Source organism: Marmota marmota, unplaced genomic scaffold (assembly GCF_001458135.2).
Source record: "Marmota marmota marmota unplaced genomic scaffold, marMar, whole genome shotgun sequence".
In the NCBI taxonomy this organism is placed as follows: Eukaryota; Metazoa; Chordata; class Mammalia; order Rodentia; family Sciuridae; genus Marmota; species Marmota marmota.
In genome coordinates, this window is record NW_026000068.1 from 15682287 (window position 1) to 15696408 (window position 14122).

General features: G+C 36.6%; 1 pseudogene; it reads left to right on the plus strand.

The window, feature by feature from the left end:
• The first annotated feature begins 9117 nt into the window (after window positions 1–9117).
• LOC125619986 lies at window positions 9118–10270 on the plus strand (annotated as a pseudogene).
• The last annotated feature ends 3852 nt before the right edge of the window (window positions 10271–14122 follow it).

Here is a 14122-nt window from a genome sequence, read left to right on the forward strand (position 1 = left end):
GACACATCGTCCTGGGCAGGTGAAGTGATGTCTAAGAATCGTGCAAAGAGATGGGGATACCAAGTGTTCAGGACAAAGTCATGATGCCTGGGAAACTGAAAACTAAGACACTTTAAAAATTTAATCTTTATAGCTATCCACAATTTATGATCCAGGTCAATTTATGGGGTTGATACAAGTTTCTTTGAAGATAAAAACAGGGTTTGGTATATGCAGTTATCAGTAACTGTTGAAACATGTTCACAGGTCTGGGTTCTGTAGGTTCTTGAATCTACATTTTCTCTACCTGCCAGTCAGGTCATGAGTGGTTTTATTGATTGCATCTGTGTCTATTTCTGGAGTTTTTCTAGATCTGAAGAAATGTGGGTGACTTGATAGAGTTATTTTTCTAACAGCAATGGATTTTTATCTTTTCTGTTGCAGAGTCAATATAGTCCTTAATTTTCAGTTGTAAAACCATGTATGAGATTATAGCATATTCTTTGATGTTTCCTTCTACTTAATGCTGGAACACCTGAAAAGGCATTTTCAGCAGATTTCCATTGTGTGTGTAAGCATGTGTGCGTGTGTGTGTTTGGCAAGCACTGAAACTGCAACATAGCTCTTTAGCATTTCAACTACGTCATACTTTTGATTTTTGATTGATTTGCTGGCTATGTACCTGTCCTCTGTTCACAATAGTGTCTGGAATTTGTAGGCTATTCAGCTGCTTATCAGTTATCTAAGGTAGGAGAGTGTGGTAAGTCAGAGAAAGGGCCCCAGAGGGTGGCTGACTGCCTTTGAGATTCATCTGTGTCATAGGTAATAAGCTACTTAACTCTGATGGGCCTCTGAATATGGGACATAATATGAGAACTTCCTTATGAGGCTGTGTGAGGATAAAATGAGACAATGCATAGGAATCATTCCTGATGTAACTTAAATCTTCACTGAAAGTCAGCTAGTTATTCTTGTTTTGGCTACTTTCAACTATGGAATTTTGAATTTTACATATGATAAATTAGACACTTAGCTTCTTTCACAGAATTGGGAAGCCTGAATGAACAAACTCATGAGTTTAGAATTTAGTGTTTGGGGAGGTAGCACCCAGTGTTGAGGTGACATGTGAACGTTGGACGACAGGTTGGAGCCAGCGGCTGGCATTGTTGAAGAAGGGGTGTCTCATCCTTGAGCAGGTTCTGTGGTCCGTCAGATGTTGGAAGGATTTATAGTGATGGGTGAGGATTAGAGGTGTGAGGCAAAGGAAAATGAGCTGAATTAGAGAAAATATTGAAATAAATAGGCTGGAAATGGGTTGGGGGAAGTCATGGCTACCAGGGGCTACATTTTTTTGTTTTGGAATTTGATTTTGACTTGCTGTTCCCTCAGTCTCTCTTTAACATGATTTTCAACTGAGATGTTGAAAGATTATCTTAAAGTAGGAAATTTCAAATGTGAGATTTTAAATAGAATTGGCCTGGGATATTTTTGTTTTTGATCAAATTTGTTTTTATAAACATATAATATGTCTTTCAGGGTATTGCTTACCTTTGAAAATGCCTGTGATTTAAATAGTGACTTTAAAATAGAGTTTAGCTTAAATTTATCATTGAGCTGGGCCAAATGCACAATACTGTTACTTTTCTTAAGAGGATACAATTTCTCTTCTTTATCCAAATTATATAAAAAACATTTTGAATAATACAATTTATGAATAGAAGTAATAATTCTAAAAACATCCCTCACTGAAAGGGATAAGTCCTTTTTTTATTAATGGATTTCTGATGGATTCTTCCAGCTATGTGCTGCCACTCTGAAATCATGGTTAGATTTAAAATCAGAATACTACAGGGACACAGCGACATCAATGTTTATAGCAGCACAATTCACAATAGCTAAACTGTGGATCCAACCTAGATGCCCTTCAGTAGATGAATGGATAAAAAAATGTGGCATATATACATAATGGAATTTTACTCAGAAATAAAGAGAATAAAATCATGGCATTTGCAGGTAAATGGATGGCTTTGGAGAAGATAATGTTAAATGAAGTTAGCCAATCCCTCCAAAACAAATGTCGAATGTTTTCTCTGATATAAGGAGGCTGATTCATAGTGGGGTATGGAGGGGGAGCATGGGAGGAATAGATGAATTCTAGATAGGGCAGAGGGGTGGGAGTGAAAGGGAGCGGGCAGGGGCTTAGCAAGGATGGTGGAATGTGATGGATATCATTATCCAAAGTACATGTGTGAAGACATGAAGTGGTGTCAACATACTTTACATACAACTAGAGATATGAAAATTTGTGTTCTATAAGAATTAATGCATTGCACTGTTATTTATTTTTTAAAAAATCAATAAAAAAAGTGAATGTCTTTAATGATTTATAAATTTCTTAATCCTTTTTTGTGTGTGCTAGGGAAAACTTCCTCTTTGGGAATGAATTTAAGACTCATTTCTTTCTTATATTTCCTTTTTTCCCTTCCTCCCTCCTTTTTTTTCTTCTTTGGTGACTTTCAAAGGAGGAACTCATGCTGTGGCCTGCTGCTGTAAGTTCGCGTCACCAAGTGACACTTGTCCGAAATCACCCACTCTCTCATCAGACTCTTGCATTGCTTCTTATTTTTGAGTACAGTGACCTTAACTGACACAGACTTTCAATGCATGTGATAGTTTGTACAGTGGTAAATAAAATTTGCAGGAGGTCGTTGGTTTGGTCTGAACTCCTGTATTAGGCCCAAGAGACTGGATCAAAACGGAGTCACCCCACTAAATTCCATGCCCTAAATTGAAACAAAGCTATTTATCTGACTTCTTGACAAATCAGGAGAAGGAGAGATGACAGCCAATTTCCCAGAGGTATTCAGTACAGGCCAGTTTCAGCTGGCTTGATTGAAGTTCTAAAACCAGTGTATTTTTTTTTTCCCCACCATTTTGTTTCTCTGATTCAACCTTACAAAGAAAGTAACTTCAAAATGACCAATCTGCTTTTTCTCCTTGTTTTTGCTTTCTTAATCCTTTGCTGTCTATAAAAACCAAACGTCTGCATTCAGTTCACTGAAGCTTTCATTCAAGTTTATAGAATGAAATGTGGCCTAATTCTAGAACAGCAAATAAAGCTAATTAAAATCTTTAAGCTAAACTTCTTGTACTTCTGTTTTTTGATAATAGAAACTAAGCTGAACAAATAAGAGTTAGAGAAGGAGGGATAAAAATATATTTAAAAATGGACTTGGCACCAGGTATATGTTTCAAAAATTTTTTAAAAACCTAGCAGTAAGAATTTCATTTTGGATCAGATATAGGAGGCAGAAAAAAATATATCAGAATTGGGGAGTTTTGTTGAATAACTATTAGATTAAGAATTAACTATCACTGGGCTGGGGATGTGGCTCAAGTGGTAATGCACTCGCCTGGCAGGCGCGGGGCGCTGGCTGGGTTCGATCCTCAGCACCACATACAAATAAAATAAAGATGTTGTGTCTACTGAAAACTGAAAAATAAATATTAAAAAATTCTCTCTCTCTCTTAAAAAAATTAACTATCACATGGCTTATAAAAGGAAAGTAATGATTATATGTTATTTTTGAGATTTAGTAAAAGATCCCCTGAGCCTAATCACAGCAAAGTAATCTGTGAGTGTTTATTCATTACTCATTCTGTGCTCAGTAGATCAACAAGGACTGTCAAGAATATAGCCTTATTTTTCATGATCTCTGGGTTAATTGTAAGAAAGGAGATTCAACAAATTAATAAAGTTAGAAAAATCAAGATAATTTTCATAATTCCCATGAGACGATTGCTAAAGGATTGGAAAGATAATCCCAGGTAGACATATAGCAAAACTTAAATTCTATGACTTAGTGGGTATTTGAGGGGAGATTTTGAAATACTAAGCTTTCATTAAATAAATTTATTTGGCAAATGAGTAAATGAGGTAAGGAGAAAGAGTTTGGAACTTCCTTTTGGACATTCTTTTGCAAACTCTTATCATAGGATGGTGACATTTTCATTATGAAATATGTAAAATATTTCAGATATAAGTGATTAATTAGAAAGGTAAAATAATTTGCATGATGAATATTTTAGAAGGTCTTAAGTGCATCTAAAGCACATCTATAGGAGGCCAGCATATCAGTTCAAGTACTCATAGGTACCACCTTCACATTTCCTTTGGTACAAAGATCTGTGGGTGAAGAAAGTAAGAAGGGTGGGCCACCAGCAATCTTGGGTGAGGCCACAAAAGACAAATCTTTAAGAGTGCTTCGTTGGCACTTTCCTCTAAAGTCTATAACTTAATTTCAATAAAGAAAAATGAATCTAAACTAAACTCTAGGCCAATTAATGTATTACCAAAGACAGTATTAGGATAGAGAAGATAAAATGGGATTTAGAATTCTGATAGCCTTCAATTTGAACCTGCTCTATCACTAATAAGTTATGTGTGACCAAGCATGTTGTAAATATTGATAAATCTGCCACATACACTGTATTAAGTCCCTTGAGGATAAAGATTTTGTCTTTTAAAAACGATTTTCTTTTATGATTGCAAAGATAATCAATATTCCTGGCAGAAAAATGGAAAAACTAGGTAGAAAATAGAAGTTATTCTTAATTCAAATATAGCTCTTAACATTTTTAAATGCAACTTTCCAAACTTTTCCTTCTCTGTGTATATATTTAATTAAAATTGATTTTACTTAGTGATGATGTCTTATTGATTCTTTTTATCCTTAGTGCTTTGTATATTTAGAGGTATTTAACATATGTATATTAAATGAGTAAATGATACTAAACTTCTTGGTTCTCATATTCTTCCTAAAAACACAATATTAACTATGATGTCCAGAGTATTAAGGGATGAATGAGATACTGCATGTGTAGTGCTCATTGTGTTACACAACAGGCATCCTGTAATAGGAAACTATTACTATTATTTTCTTTCTTATTGAACAAACAGAGTTGTACTAACAATTAGTTCAGACCATTCATAACAGCTTTGACTTCAAGGTTTTGTAATGCTAAAACGAGGGCATATGTCATGAACACTGATGTAGGAGTGGCATTATAGAGCACACAAGTCATCAAAGTCAAGGATGGGGGGGGGAAGTGGGTTGCAAAAGTTCTAATCTGAACATGGTAACTTTCTTTCAAGATATTTCTTTAAAAAGATACGACTTAGGGGGCTGTGGTTGTGGCTCAGTGGTAGAGCGCTTGCCTAGCATGTGTGAGACCCTGGGTTTGATCCTCAGCACCACATATAAATAAATAAAATAAAGGTACTGTGTTCACCTAAATTAAAAAAAAAACAACAAACATATGCCTTAAAAAAAGAAAGAAAGAAACTAAGGCCAACAGAGTTTACATGAACTTTTTAAAGTCACCCAGATAATTGGTGACAAAGTTAGACTTACAATCAAAGGCTCCTGTGAAGCAAGAAAATGTGGTAAAAATAGCACAGTTTGTAGTCAGGCTGCTTTGGTTTGAATTCTGGTTAGATCACTTAGAGGATCTTAGAACATATTGAATTCATCTGTAAGATGAGAATGAATACTTAGTGTGTTATTTCCTAAGGCTGCTAGAACAAATTAACACAAACTTGGTGGCTTAAAATAACAAAAATGGAGTCTTTCACAGTTCTGGATGCTTGAAGTTTGAAATCAAGGTGTGTTGGCAGGTCCTTGAGCCCCCTAAATCTCTAAGGAAGAGTCCTTTTTTGCTTCTTTCTGGTTTCTGGTGGTTGTCAGCAGTCTGGCTTACCCCCACTCCAGTCTCTGCCTCCATAGTTACAAGGCTATCTTTCCTATGAAATGTCTGTGTTCACGCCTTCACATGACCTTTTAAGGAGGACATTAGTCATTGGATTGGATTTAAGGACCATTGTAATCCAGTATGGCCTCAAGTTAACTAATTACCTTCTGTGAAGACCCTATTTCCAAACAAGGTCACATTTGGAAGTTCTAAGTGGACATGAAATTTTGGGAGGGTTGCTAGTTAGCCCAATAGACCAGTGTACAGGATTATTGCAAGGTTTAAATGACATGATGCATGTTGATCGTCTAGTGTGGTTGTTAGTACATAGCAGATGATTGTTTTCCTCCTTCCCCTCCAATCCCAGCCTGTGTCCTTCTCACTTGGAGATAGCAAAACTCCTCCAGACCCTTGTGCCTACTCTGTTTTCACTGAGTTGATATCTTCCTCCTCCTGCTTTCTTCTGGCATGTCCCAGGCTTTCTTCAATGGCTGGTTGCAATTGTTTTGTGCATCCTTCGTTCATTCGGATTCTGCTTCTTTCCACTTCTCTGGTTCCAGCTTTCGAGAAGCTTTATTGGGATGTAGTTGGGGAATGAGGAAGGACAGCCTATCCCAGAAACAGAGAAAGCACTTCTTTTTACTTACCCAAGTAACAAAAGTGAAGCAGTGTATCCAATTTCGACAGGAATACCCTGAAAAAGTAAATTATGATTACCTTTGTGAGGGCTCTACAAACTGGTATGATCTTTACCAAAAATTTAAAAAGTTATACATTTGTTTCACTAATCTCAGCACAGGCAATCTAACACAATCATCCAACTAGAAAAATTCCCACAAATACTCATCAAAACATGATTTTTAATAGTAAAAGTCAAAATCCACAGAAATGCCTAACAATAGGAGTAGTTTGGGTAAACTATAATTGGTCTGTTTTAAGGAACACAATATTGTTGTTAAAATAAATATAGATATCAAAAACAATTAGCATATTTTTGTGTGAAAAAGGAGATCACTAATTACAAATTAACTCATACGCAGTTGGAAAAAGTGCATTGGATAATGCCAAATGATTTTAAAAGTTTTCAACATTGTAAATTCTTTTCATAATTTTATTTTATTTATTTATTTATTTTCAGAGAGAGAGAGAGAGAGAGAGAGAGAGAGAGAGAGAGAGAGAATTTTTTAATATTTATTTTTTAGTTTTCGGCAGACACAACATCTTTGTTTGTATGTGGTGCTGAGGATCGAACCCGGGCCACACGCATGCCAGGCGAGCGCGCTACCGCTTGAGCCACATCACCAGCCCCTCTTTTCATAATTTTAATTAGGGAACTGATAATGACAGGAGATAATCCATAGATTCAGTTGAATTAATATAAGTGAGAGGTACTGTAGATAGCCCAGCTTCCCTGTTGGGTGGTGGGTAGAGCCTATGATACTTGTACCACTGTTTTTGGTTCTAGATAGAGGCAAATTGTATTTTTCAAAAGTACTAGGATGAATCTGGGTCATGAGAAGAGTAGCCAGTGAGAGGATTACTACCTGCATTGTCAGTGAACTAGATTCATAACTTGTGGGCCAGCAGAACTCCTGACCCACATAGACCATCTTCTTCATGAAGACCTCACACAGAAGGATGCTAATACTTGGGTGGTATTACTTGCTCGGTGAAAAGTCTTTGGAGTCAAAACAAACATAGCACAACAACAGCAACAAATTAAAACACTTTTTAGTTTGTTTAACATTTTATTCATGTTTCTGGTGAATAAATAATAGACTGTTTCCCACCCACCCCTTTGGTCCACTGACAAGTAAGAAAAGAATAAAGGAGTATCCACAGGAAATATAGGTTTAAAAATTACTCTAGGCTCTTTTAACCTGCGAGTACAACTTTAGTAAAGATGGTATAGCCTTAGTGATTTATCATTCTGATATTCATAAAGTCAAATAATTCATAGCTTATTGCCTTAGTTTTATTTCCTTCTATATTAACTAATTTATCTATTTGTTTCCCTTCTGTGTTAACTAATTAATTGACTTCTTAATACACTCATAGACTTGATTCCTTATAAAATGAAATATCTGATGAAATTTTTTTTGGATTTTTGTTTATTGAATTCACCATTAAATACTTCAAAAACAACAATAACAACAAAAACACAAAACCCATCAAGTTTAAATTTCATTGTATGTTCTTAAAGAAGCAGCTCTCAAAATTATATCTGTGTAGGAATCACTGGGGAGACTTGAGAAAACATGGGTTTCTTGGCATTGACCTCAAAAGCTTCGGGTATGGTCTGGATTTATTTGGTGAGCCACTGCTTGTGCTTTGAAAAAAAGAACACCCACTTGAATAGATATGTGCCAATAGTATTTTTCTTAAATTTTTCTAGGTAGTTCAGCACAATAAAAAACCCAAACAAACAAAAACAACCAATAAAAGTGAAAAAGTATTAAGAAATATTTGGCATTGCATGTTAAAACGTGGTTTTACTTTTCCTTTTTTGGAGGTATGTAAGGAAAACTCATCACCACACCATAGATGATGTCACCTCTTCTATTCCTGGCACATTTTTTGACACGTAATCCCTTCGTTTCACAACATGCATGGTGAGGCAATGTTCTTTTCATTTTATGAGCTGATGATTGTCAGTTAATTATATCAGTTAAAAGTTAAAAGACAATTAATAAGGAATGCATTCAGCTATAACTGCAGTATTTTGACGTTATTATCACATGTGGTTGCTTTTCAAACACTCTAGTACTAGAATCAAGGTTTTGGTAATAATGTCCACTGTGAAAAGCATGTGCACGTGTGTTGCTAAGACTGCATTATAAAATTCACTTATCTTACACTGATATGAACACACACAGTGGTGTCTGCGTTATAAAGAACTAATACATGCTTTGCTCTTTGAAGGAATCACTTTTTTCAGTTTGCCAAGCCTTTCTATTTCTCTTTCTTGAGAAAACATGTGGGTGTTTTGTTTTAGAAGTCTTAGGAGGAAAATCTTCTGTACAAAGAAGGAAATGATTAAGAGCATGGGGAAAGGACCCCCAGAATGGGAGAAAACCTCTGCTCGTTACTCCTCTGAAAGGGGACTGATAGTCAGAATATATAAAGAATTCCAGAACAAATAACTCACTCCCAAACAAATAACCCAGTCGATAAATGGGCAAAACATTTCTCAAAAGAATAAACATAAATGACCAACAAATACATGAAAAATTGTTCAACATCCCTATCAATCAGTGAAATGCAAATCAAAACTACACTAAGGCTTCATCTCACTTCAGTCAGAATGGCAATTTTCAAGAACACAAATAATAATAAATGCTGGGGAGAATGTTGGGGAAAAGGTACACACTGCTGATTGGACTTAGATTAGTACAACCACTATGGAAAGCAGTACGGAGGATCCTCAAAAAACTAGGAATGGAACCACCATATGACTCAGCTATCCCACACTCTGTATTTATCCAAATAGAATTAAAATCAACACACCAGGGATACAGCAACATTGATGTTTATAGCAGCACAATTCACAATAGCCAAATAAATTATGGAGCCAGCCCAGATGCCCACCAATAGATGAATGGCTTAATAAATGTGGTATGGAGTTTTACTCTACCATAAAAAAAGAATGAAATTATGGGACTTGCCAGTAAAAAGACAGAACTGGAGACTATCATGCTAAATGAAGCCAGACTCAGAAAACCAAGGGTTGGATGATGATGTTTTTTTTCTCATTTGTGCAAGCTGGAGAAAAATAAGAAGAAATAAAAGGTGTGTATGTGTGGGGGATGGATATCACTAAGATATAAGCAAGATCAGTGGAGTAGGAGATCTAGAGAGACAAAGGAGGGACAGGAAAGTGGAAGAAATGTGGAATGAATCTGAAAAAAAAAATTACGTTATGTGTAAAAATGTATAAATCTAACACAGTGAATTCCACCTTCATGTATATCTACAAAGCTCCAATCAAAAATAAATAAATAGGGTTCTGGGTGAATTTGGGCATCTGCCGTGGTAGCTTGGATGCAGAGGCTGCTTGGTCTTGGGCCTTGCTGATTTGTTCTGATCTCTTTTTGGCCAGAGGCCTCTGTTGCAAACATGCTCCTCCAGATCATCCTTCAGGCCAAGAGGCATCCAAGCTTGTTCCCCAGCTTCATATTTATTGGAGCAGGAAGTACTGGAGCAGCACTGTATGTGATGTGTCTGGCATTGTTCAACATGGATATCAGGTGGGACAGGAAGAATAACCCAGAACCCTGAAACAAACTGGGTCCCAATCATCAATACAAGTTCTACTCAGTGAATGTGGGTTACAGCAAACTAAAGAAAGAAGGTCCAGACTTCTAAATGAAATGTGTCACTATAGGCTGCTTAGAATGAAGGTCCTTGAGAAGTCATCTGCACCGTTTTCCACTTAACCAGGCAATACTTCTCCTTCAAATGCAAGAAATCATGTTGATTTGTTGGAGTTTATTATATTGATTAATAAATCTCTTAAATTTGAATAGACAAATAAAGAAGTGAGTTAGTGACCAGTACAGTAGAGGAAGAAGAATAGGGGAAGGGAAGAGGACAGGGAAAGTGGGAGCACCAGGGAATGAAATGAAGTAAATTAAATTCCATGCACGTGTGATTTTGTCAAAATGAACCCAACTATACTGTGGATAACGATAGTGCAATAATAAAAGAAAAACGTAGAAGAAAATTACAGCTCAGTCTGATTAACGAGAAGCTACTGTTCAGCGCTGAAGTTCGGTGGGCTTTCCCCCCCCTCATCAGCGTTGTGTGATCACAGTGGAAAATGTTGATCTCATTTATTTTTCTATATCATTTATTTTCCTGAGGGAAAGGCAAGGTGAAAATAAGTTGTGAGCTGCCAAAAAATTTTAAAAAGTCTTAGGAGAGAATGATCTACAAGTCAGCTAACACTGTCCTTTCCTCCTGCTTGTTTTTACCTGCTGAATTTTATAGCATCAAAAAATGAAAGTAGGTTCTAAATTAAAGTATTTTTGTTAAGGCAATGGATTCTTAAATTTTATATGCATGTGAATCACATGCAAGTTTGTTAATACTCAGATTCATGGGTCTCCATTCTGATTTACTAAATCCTAAGAAAGGCCTAACAATTTACATTTTAACAAATACCCCAGGTATTTTTGATGCTGATGATCTTCTTTTCATGCTTTGAAGAATTATTTCCTCTACAGAAAATAGCTTAGTAGCATTAATTTTGAGTCACCTATGCTTTAACTTGTTTTGAATCTTAAGTCAGAGGCAATATAAAAAGAATCATCACAAAGTTTTCCAAATATGGATTTCATATTTGGATGGCCATGTGGAACAAGTACATCATCTAATTTCCTTTTGGACTGTCATGTGTTTAAAAGTCTGGTGTTTGGCAAGACCAGATGTTTTAAGGATATCTTAGACCGTAATGATGGCAGAATCAAAGGCACAGTTACAGTAATCAATGGCTTAAGTTTAACAGTTATCAATGGTACTTGTTCTATGCCTGGTAGTATTCGAGGGTTTTTATGTAGACTAGCTGCTTATTTACTTTACAATTATCCTATAAAGTAGATATTATTATTTTGCCCATTTTAGACCCAAGAAAACAGAAACAGTGAAGTTAAGTAACTTTTATCCTTCTACAGCTTGTGAGAAAGAGAATTGGGATTGTTCTGTACCTGAGCAGTGCGACTTGGGGTCTGGGCCATCACCATTGCACCATACCAGCAACGAAGGGCTAATCCTCTACAAAACTCATTTGTATTTTAGTTAAACAAAGGCTTTGTATATTAAGACAAGTTTCTATAGAAAGAAAGCCACGACATGCATGCCAGAAAAAAACTTTTGATCTATAATTTTTTAGATTTCTCAACACCAACACGAGAAAAATGATAGTAAAGGCAAAAACCTTTCCTTAAGTAGTTATTTTCTTCAATATTAGCTCTCAGAAGTAATAATTATAATCTTTTCACTTGTATGGAAATTTACTTTGGAGTCTTAGAGTCTACAAGGGACTTAAGCATCATTTGTCTCAATGATACTTATTTATGAAACAAGTGAATAAAGAGTTGATTCTGCATATTTAGCAGGCACCTGGAATGTACTGGCATGAATGCAACAATGTGTATAAAAATCCTTCGGACTGTGGCAAGAATTATAGAAGTAAAAGTGTAGTTTAGAGACTTTAGGCAGTACTGCTGCTGTCTTGTGTTAACTTCCAGGAGCAGACAACTGTGATCAACATGATCACATGAGATCAACTGTGAGCCTGGGCTTCAACCTGAGAATTTAGCTGGAATGCATGCCTAGCTAGGCAGTATGGACTTGGCCTGAACCAGTGTTTTCTGTCTTAATTTTTAATTTTTAATTATCGCTATAACAACTAAAAGCAGCACCGATTTATAATCTTGCAGTTCTATATGTTAGGTCTCATTGGGCTAAAATGAAGGTGTCAGCAAAGTTGTGTTCCTTTCTAGTGACTCAAGCGGAGAATTCTCTCTCTTGCTTTTTCCAATTTTGTTGGCTGCCCATATTCCTTGGCTCATGGACTCCCTTTCTCCTGTTCAAAACCAGAAATGGCAGGTTGATCTCTTTTTGCATCATATCCCTAATCTCCTCTGTTTCACTCTTCTACTTTTGAAAACCCTTGTGATGACATTGGGCCCACTCAGATAATGAAGGTCCTTATTTAAGGTCAGGGACCTTATTTCTTCTGTCTGCAATCTTAATTCCCTTTTTTTCCCCATGTAACCCAGCATATTCAGTTTCCAGGGAGTAGGACATGGATATGAGTATTTTGGAAGGGTCTCTCTCTCCTCTTTTTCTCTCCCCTTCCTCTTTTCCGCTCTCCCTGCATCCCCTCATCTACCTCAGCTTTCTAAAGAGTAAGGTGGCTGGGACAAGAGGCAGATTTCCAGCATGTAGGATTCAGTCATTCAAGGCTGGAGATTGACTAGGAAGGAAAGCTTCCTTCCCCTTGGCCAGCAAGGTGTGCAGGGCACCTCAGATGCTCACAGAACAGGAATGGTGGTGGAACTGCGATCTGCCTGGCAGATGGAGAGGGGAGAGGCTTCATCACACTTGGAAAGGTCAAAGGATATTTATTGGCTAAGGTCTGTGCACCTCTACGCAATTGCATTGTTGCTAATGTTCCTAAAGAAGAGAGGTGCTGAGGGAATTTCCCTTAGTAGGGGAAGAGCCAAGGTGCTCATCAGGGCCAGCATAGAGGAACACTTGTAGAGCTAGAGTCCCTGTTATAGGTGGGTGTATGAGTTCAATGTTTTTGTTTAAAACTGAGTCTTTCTTCCTTTTTATTACCCCCCGTCCTTCCTTCCTTCCTGCCTGCGTGACTTCAAATTGGTGTGGTTGATGTGTTTTGGGAAGCTATAGTTACGTAAGCATTGCTCTTATCTACACAGGTTCTGTGTCTGTAGAGTCAAAGCTGGGCTTATTCTAACCAAAAACAACACTCATAATAAGAGCAAACCTTCATCCACATTCACATTTTACAACTTTTATGTAGTAAAAGTGCTTTTAAAATTATATTCTGCTAAAACTGTAACAAGAGTATAGATAGGGGATGGGGAAGGGATTACAGAATCTACTTAAAAAAAATGATACTATTATTAGGGAGGCAAAAATGGAAGGATCAGGTAGACCCAGGAGTTACTGGTCAGCCTGGGCACATAGAAAGACCTTCTCTCTTAATAATAATAATAATAATAATAATAATAATAATAATAATAATAAAAATAATAATAAATAATCATACTGCTAACTGTTGAAAGGTTTCTTTTATTTTCTTTTTTAAAGTAAGCAAAGCAGAAACAGCTGATTGAGACCCAAGAGAAGATTCATGTGACTTACTGAGTGGAAAGAAACCCACAAGCCATTAGTCATTTAGAAGATATCATAAAAGTCACGCAAAATACTGCCTGTATATTGTAAGGACTTTCTATTTTTCCCCCAGAGCAAAACTAGACCTATTTTCGGTCAGTTGACATGCTTATCTAATTTCTGTTGTTTGGGTGTCTGCGTGCACAGAATATGAGGAACATCTGGGACCCTGTCGAGGTGAAGTCATCAGCTGTTGGAAGGCAGACTGTGACCATGGCTATCCTGGGTCCCTGGAATGGAAGAGGAAGCCACAAAGTGCATTAGAACGTGAAAATATAGGTCACAGCTGCTACCCCGTGAACAGAGAGCACACCTTCATGCCACTGAAAGCATGAGAAAGTTGCAGGAAGAAGACACATCATCCCTGAATCCTGTTACATAACACCTGTTTTAGAAAGTCTTTCTAACAGAAAAGAGATTGTCAATATATATATATATATATATATATATATATATATATATATATATG